A 7,066-nucleotide genomic window follows, 5' to 3' on the forward strand; every position below is an offset into this window, starting at 1 on the left:
AAAAGGAGAACTATTTATTTGAGCTTCAGAATAAGAATAAGTTGTTTTAATGTTTTCTTTTTAAAAAAAGTTTTAAAACGAGTGGTCTCACACACTTCATGTTTTCAGTTGTTTATGTTGCCGGCTAAAGGACCATCAAGTCTTTTCTAATAGAAAACTTTTATACATATGTGATGTATTCCCACTGGAAGATGATTGCATACGAGTCGGCAACATTTTGACACGATGGACAACGAAGCACACGCGTGTAAGTGACGGTTGAACAAACATGTATCGAGGACACACTTGAAAAGGCGGGGTTAATAGTCTCACCTGTGCTTCTCCTGCTGTGATGTTGTCACACAAGGAAAACGAATAGTGGGTGGTTATGAAAGTGCTCTGACAACAAAAACATAGATAAGAATTGTTTTTAGATGGAACTGGGACGCAGCTAATGACTCAGGAATCTAGGAGGTCTCCAACTATGTATATCTTAACGCCACACAGTTTATTTTGACGATTTGTGCCAATAGTCCATCGCGGGGGGAGCTGGAGCCGATCCCAGCTATGGGGCAAAAGCCTTTCCATCGTAGGGCAAACGTATAAAAACAGCCATTCACTGTCACGTTCACACCTACGAGTGTCCAATTAACCTCTGCATGTTTTTTAGGTCTGTGGGAGGAAGGCGGGGAACCCGGCTGCGATAATAACAATGCAAACTATGGCATGTGGTTGGTTTGAATCTTAAATGACAGAAAGAACTGAGCAAAGAGTGACAGTAAAGCTCTCATGCGTACATTTACAAGCTACAAGATTTATGAAGCATGGAACGAATCACTGAAGGCAGCTTTAATTAGCCGACAGTCATCAATCAGCTGATCGGAATCTGTTCATCGCTTAATTTCTTGCTACGCCACAGCTGCCTCACACTGCTGCTGCTGCGGGTGAAGCTTTGCTGCGACCACCTCAGCCTCCACCTTTCTCGATCAGTAAGAAGCGCCATTAACCCTTCGCGTCGCCGATTGATTGACACAGATTGACTCATGAATTAGGATAAAGTGGTAGAAGATGGATAGATGGATCCTGAACATCATGATGGTCATAAGAGTGTTAACCAGGACTACCAACTATCTAAGTAGCTGTTTTCTCGCTGTGTATTTTTGGCCTTCACTTATGATTATGATTATTATGTTGATTTCACTCTGAGATCCAGATGTGTAAAAGTCCCCCAAACAACGTGGGCGAGGTGTTCCCTGGAAACCATCGAACCGGGTCATTATTCACAGATGAAGGCTGTCTTTTCATATCCATCCATATGCAACACTTCCTCTACATATTCATGAGAGGCACCTGTCTGACAGTCAGATGTATCCCCTGCTGTGTGTGTGTGTGTTCATGTTTCTCACCACAGACGTCGTCATCGCTCATCCTCTGTGTGTAGAAACCCCTTCCTGTCCCCGTCTCTCGTCACATGATGGACCCGCTTGTCCCCTGCGGAGAACAAATGAAAGTGATCATCGCTCAACACGCACACACACACACACACACACACACACACACAAGATGGATCAGCTGGGGCATTTTTCCAGCTGCAGCTTTTAATTCTGTCACCTCTGCTTCATTTAACCTCCTGCAGAACAGGAGCATCCATTTTCGCCATCTTTTGCCTCGATCTCATGATCTCAATTTTCACCCTTTTTTCTCCCCCTCCCACTCTCCTCCTCCTCTCTGCTCACACCTCCTCTACTTTTTCTCTGTGCTCCACATTTGTCATTTTCCCCTGCCTCGTCTCTTTGACTGTCTGTGCCCTTCCAACTTCTCTTCACCCTCTTTTGCTTTCTGTCAGAGCGGAGAAAGCCTCAGAGGTAATGACAGGGATCGCTGTGTGGGGTCAGTGATTTCTGTCTCAGAGAGAACTACTGTAAATGTCATGATGTAGCTGTAAAATGCAGTGATCAGCAGGAGCAGCGGGAGCAGCAGCAGGTATGGAGCCACCAAAAACTCGAGCCATGAATCAATTTGTTTTATTTTTTTTTACTATTTTTAATTCCACAAAAGCAGCATTTCAACTAATACGGTCATTGGAGACATTGTTTCTCCTCCACTGCTACATCTGAACCTCACTTCCACTAAAGGGTCATTATCTCTGGCTATAAAATAATAAAAAAAAACACCACCCTCTGTGATTAAGTGTCAATTACACTCTTCCCATGCCTCGTTTTAGTAATTTCATAAAATTATATCAATTATATCAAATCTGAATAGATCATATTATCTGTTACTGTTGGAGTTTAAAAAGGAAGGAAACAATTCCTGACATCACAGAGTAACTTTATCTACGCATGCTGTATATGCTGTACTGTATATATAAGTAAAGTAAAGCACAGAAGCAAAAAATACTAAACAAAGAGAAAGATAATAAACATTTAAAGACCCATTTTACCAATAATCCCAGGGAATAAATACAAATCTAACCGAGCAAACCAAAAAAAATGTGTTTATTCAACAACTCAAATGTCGAATAATTAAAGAACAAAAAACTAAATAAACATATGATCCATCAGAGAAGACATACATACACCAGCTAGAGTTGTCTAAGGCCACATACAGAGAATGAATCAGTGTCACTAAAACTGATCCAGGTAGAAAACATCAGGGTGTGGAAGTACAGCAAAAGCAAATGCACAAGGAAAGTAACGTGAAACAGGAAGCAGACAAACAAGAATGACTGAAAACACAGAACAGCAGCAATGAAGAGTTTCAGTGAAGAGTTCTCCTGCACAATAAACCTGACGTGACGCATGCTTCCTGTCCCCGCCCGGCCCTGCGCTGCTGCTGCATACACACAAACCCTCCCTCAGTCAGGTCTGATAGTATTGCTGAACAGATGAAGGACGCAGTATAACGTTAATGTGACGTAGTTGTAATCTCTAGTTTTATGTCCTTGTTTGTTGGAACCCTCACAGTGACATCTTTTCGTTCACCATTACGTTCCTGCGACACTCCACGTCCCCGCCGTCCTCACCTCCTGTCACCCCGCGCTTCCTCCCCTGCTGCGGTTTAAGCAGCACTTGGAGGTGTTCAGATCAAGCTCCTGGGCTGATCAAAAGAGCGCCGCGGGCTATTGTGAGACGCTGTGATAGCGGTAAGAGGCAGGCGCCGCGCAATCCAGGCTCCAGTGGCACTGTGAAGGAGGGAGGCAGCGCCTGCAGGTGCAGGAAATAAAAGTCAAAACGAGAGCGCGGGCACAAAGGGAGGGCTTTGTGAAACCCAGGAACATTTCCGAGTGAGACACGACAAACCAAACCTGTTCATAAACACGACGATGTCTAATCTGGGCCCAAACACGGCCACAGTCAGCAAACCCGTTATCAGATCAACTTGATGTTAACAGTGCTGAGGAAGTTTGTAAACAGCTTAAGGATAAAGTTCCCATGTTCCCCCAAACTGATAGCATATGAATTAGCATAATCCATTGTGGCTTAATTTAGGATTTCTTCCAGATTAGACACAAGAGAAACCCATCGTCTGTTCAGAGCCTTCAGTGATCCATTTTCATAATCCAGCCCAGTAACTGCAGGTTAGTGAAATTAACTACCAAACTAAAATGGAATAGTTGGAGCTTTTCAAAAGCAACGTTTTGAAAATTAAGTGACAGACAGAAGCAGCAGAGAGAGAGAGAGGGAAATAAAAGAGGCGTCCAATCGGCTGCTTCTGTCTGCGTCCTCCTGCCTCAGTGTTGACTCGGTAATAAAGAGACGCAGCCTGTGACGGCGCGAGTAAATACAACGCGCCAAACAGCCTGAGCCTCCAGAGACGCTGAGACAGAGGATGAGGTGATGGATGGAGGAGGTGGAGGGTTGAGAGTTGAGAGGGACAGAGGCGATAAGGAGACGAAGAAAGAACACCGGAGAGGAGGAGGAGGAGATAGAAGAACAAACAAAAAGGAAGGAGACAAAGGACATATGGTAGTGTTGTATGGCATAGAGAAGGAGACAGAGGAAGAGAGTATTTCACTATCTGGAGGGAAAACACCAAACCAGCATTCTAACTCCTGCCAGCTGGAGAACTCACAGGAGCCTGTGAATATGACAAATACTGGTTCATGCCCACATGTGGAGCTTGTATTCTGACAAATAATTCAACACCTGAAGAAATTAAGAAAACAAACAGCCAGCATAATAATACAGCTGCCTCGATATACACCTGAGACAAAAGGCAGAGTCCAAACATGACTTCAAGGACACACTATCATACTGAAAAGACTCATGATGGTTTTTTCATGGGATTATGAAGAATTGAACTGTCAATTCTAATTTTACCATCAGATTTGTGTCACTTTAGTGTGTGGTCCTAGATGAGAATGATACAACATTCAGTATTGGTTTTAGTCCAGTTCTTGTCAAAATCAGTCTCAGAGATCAGAGAAAAGGGAATCAACCATCATCTATCACATAAATGCTTGAATAACACTATTGTTTTATCCTGTGAAACAAATAGAGTTATATTACTTTGTTTGGAAAGTGTGTTTACATGCAAGTCCAGTTTTAGTCAGACTAAGACAATATGTAAGCACGTTAGTCCGACTGAAATCTAGCTCGTCTTAGTCGGACTAACATGGATAGTCTGATTACTCGTGCATGTATACGCTTAGTCGGACTGGTGTCGAACTTAGACCCAGAAGTAGAAGGAGACGAAGTGTAAACTGAAGCACTGTTGTCGAAAAAGAACAAATGACACGACAGCTACGGAGAAGACGCACATTTGGACCGACGAAGATGTGCAGCAGCTACGACTCCATCTCACCATTCGCTGTTTGTTTTCCTGTGACATAAAGGTCAACAGGTCAAACTGATTCAATACACACTAGCATATAGAGGTGGTAGCATTGGTGGGTGGAGTGGCTCAGTGGTTAAGACCGGTACCCTGTGTGCGAAAGACATCATAGTCGCAATGGTCGCAAGTTCGATTCCACCCCTGGCTGATTGTACTCAATTCAATTGTAAGTCGCTTTGGATAAAAGCGTCTGCTAAATGACATGTAATAATGTAATAATAGAGAGATTCAGCGCCACCTATGGAGGCGGAGTCAGATGCACACAGCCAATTAGACTATGGCCTTAGCGTGATTAAACTGTGCATGTTCAGTCACATCAGCAGAGTCTCTGAGGAACAAGCATTTACACAGCGCACGTGCTAATCTTGGATTCCGACGTCAGCTCGTTCCTTATCGTTATAATGAACGTGCGCGTGGCGGTGCCAAGGCGGCGCCGTGTGTTGTGGAGATAGGAGGAGCGCTGCTTATGCAGTGACCTTGTTTAAATCAGGGTCTCCGTCTCCTTGATGTTCCTCACACACTAAAGGGTCATTTTTCTCCGTGTGGCGTAAAAAATGAGCCAAGAGACGGACATACATATATTCAGAGAGCGGCGGGAGGGCGGGACAACAGAGAGGAGGAGGTGGAGCGTATTCATGCGTTGACTGGTGGACGTTTGGGTGAAAGACCAAGTCGCTCTTGTGGAGAAGACTTTGATATTTGCTTGCATGCTGCTTTATTCTCATCTGTTCTCCTGTGGTTTAAGGGAGTCGAGCAGCTCGGTGATTGAGTTCATGTTCTGCAGCTCAGTTGCCAGACCAAAATGTCCTTAGTTACATTTTCCTGACTGCATGGAGTTTGCATGTTCTCTGGTTTTTCTCTCAGGTGTGAGTGTGAGTGAGAGCACAGCAAACCCCAGCAACCTTCATGTGGAGGACAAAGTGCTAGAAGACAGATATTTTCTCAATTTTTATCTATTCCAGACAAATCACAAGACTACATTTAAAAATGTCAGGGGTTCCAGGCAAAAAACATAGACTGTACATATGGTCATAGAAGCTTATTGATGTTCTCTTGAATTGCCACCAGGGGGCGATTCCCCTTGTCTGCAGTTAACCCTTTAACACCGAGCACATCGCAGACAAGGCCTTATCGTAATTACGTGACAGTTTGTGCACATCAAAGCCAACGTGTGGTTATTACGGTAATTTCACTCACGTTGTTACAGGAAGCCGGCGATTCTGTGTCTTTTTTCCCACCAGAGGAGACAGTTGGAAAAATGTTTGTACACAGTTTCCATTCTTTAGACCTGTTTTTGGACATTGAGACAAAAACGCTTGTTATTTTAAATATGTTTTATACGGTTTAAAAACCAGTGTTTTTTTCTCATTAAAACGTTTTTGTTCATTTTAAATTGGTAATACACTGAAAAATGGGCAAAAGCACTTAGATACAGGATGTTTTCTGGCCCTTTTATGGTTAAAATAAGCAACAGTACAACATATTGAGGCTTAAGTTTTCAGAAAATGAGACTATTTGCCACTTGTAATATAATGTCAGTAGTCTTCCCTCAGGGGTTTATTCAGTTCAGCTAAATTCAAAACACTTCATTCGTCCCACGAGGGGCAAATTAAAAGACACACAGAGAGAACCACATGGCACACAGACATCTAAACAAGTGTAAACATGAAACATCAATTTAAGTTAAGAGTTAAGTTCACTAGTTTCAGGTCGTCTTCAAATGACTTATTTTGTGAGTAAAAGAGACATTAACACAAACATGACCTGGTCGCAGCTGCAGGTGAATGTGCAGCGGTCGACTTCTCCGTCGGCGCTTTCTTCTGCTTTCAAACAAACAAACACGGTGCCGCTCAAAATGCTCAACTGGGACGTCAATAACGGAAGTGTGCTCACGAGTGGGTGGGTGACGTCACAACACGCGCGCGGGCGCACACACACACACAGCTGATCCTCACGTCGGCAGGTGTTGCTGATTACATTAATTAAGAGAAAACCTTCGTTAGTGACCCTGGTTACACCTGTGGGCACTGACACTCCATGTCAAAAAGGCTGCTGACAGAAATCATGAGAAGATGAAGCTGCTGCCTATGTGTCTTTATATACATATATATGTCTTTATATGTATATATATGTATGTATATATACACATACATATATATACATACATATAATTAGCATATATATACATATACATATATATGTATATGTATATATGTATATACATACATATAATTAGCATATATATATAGAT

At 43.0% G+C, this 7,066-nt stretch overlaps 1 long non-coding RNA gene across 2 annotated transcripts; it reads right to left on the minus strand.

Annotated features, from left to right (window-relative positions):
• Window positions 1-1,391: 1,391 nt before the first annotated feature.
• On the minus strand, window positions 1,392-6,654 carry LOC122759740. 2 transcript variants are annotated; one of them, XR_006358297.1, is made up of 3 exons: window positions 6,580-6,654; window positions 6,013-6,103; window positions 1,392-1,470 (listed from the first exon to the last, which is right to left on the minus strand). It is a non-coding gene; the product is annotated as an uncharacterized LOC122759740 (long non-coding RNA). The 2 variants fall into 2 exon arrangements; XR_006358296.1 differs by lacking the exon at window positions 1,392-1,470 and adding an exon at window positions 2,881-3,185.
• Window positions 6,655-7,066: the final 412 nt, after the last annotated feature.

The sequence above is a fragment of the Solea senegalensis genome, linkage group LG18, assembly GCF_019176455.1.
Source record: "Solea senegalensis isolate Sse05_10M linkage group LG18, IFAPA_SoseM_1, whole genome shotgun sequence".
Lineage (NCBI taxonomy): Eukaryota > Metazoa > Chordata > Actinopteri > Pleuronectiformes > Soleidae > Solea > Solea senegalensis.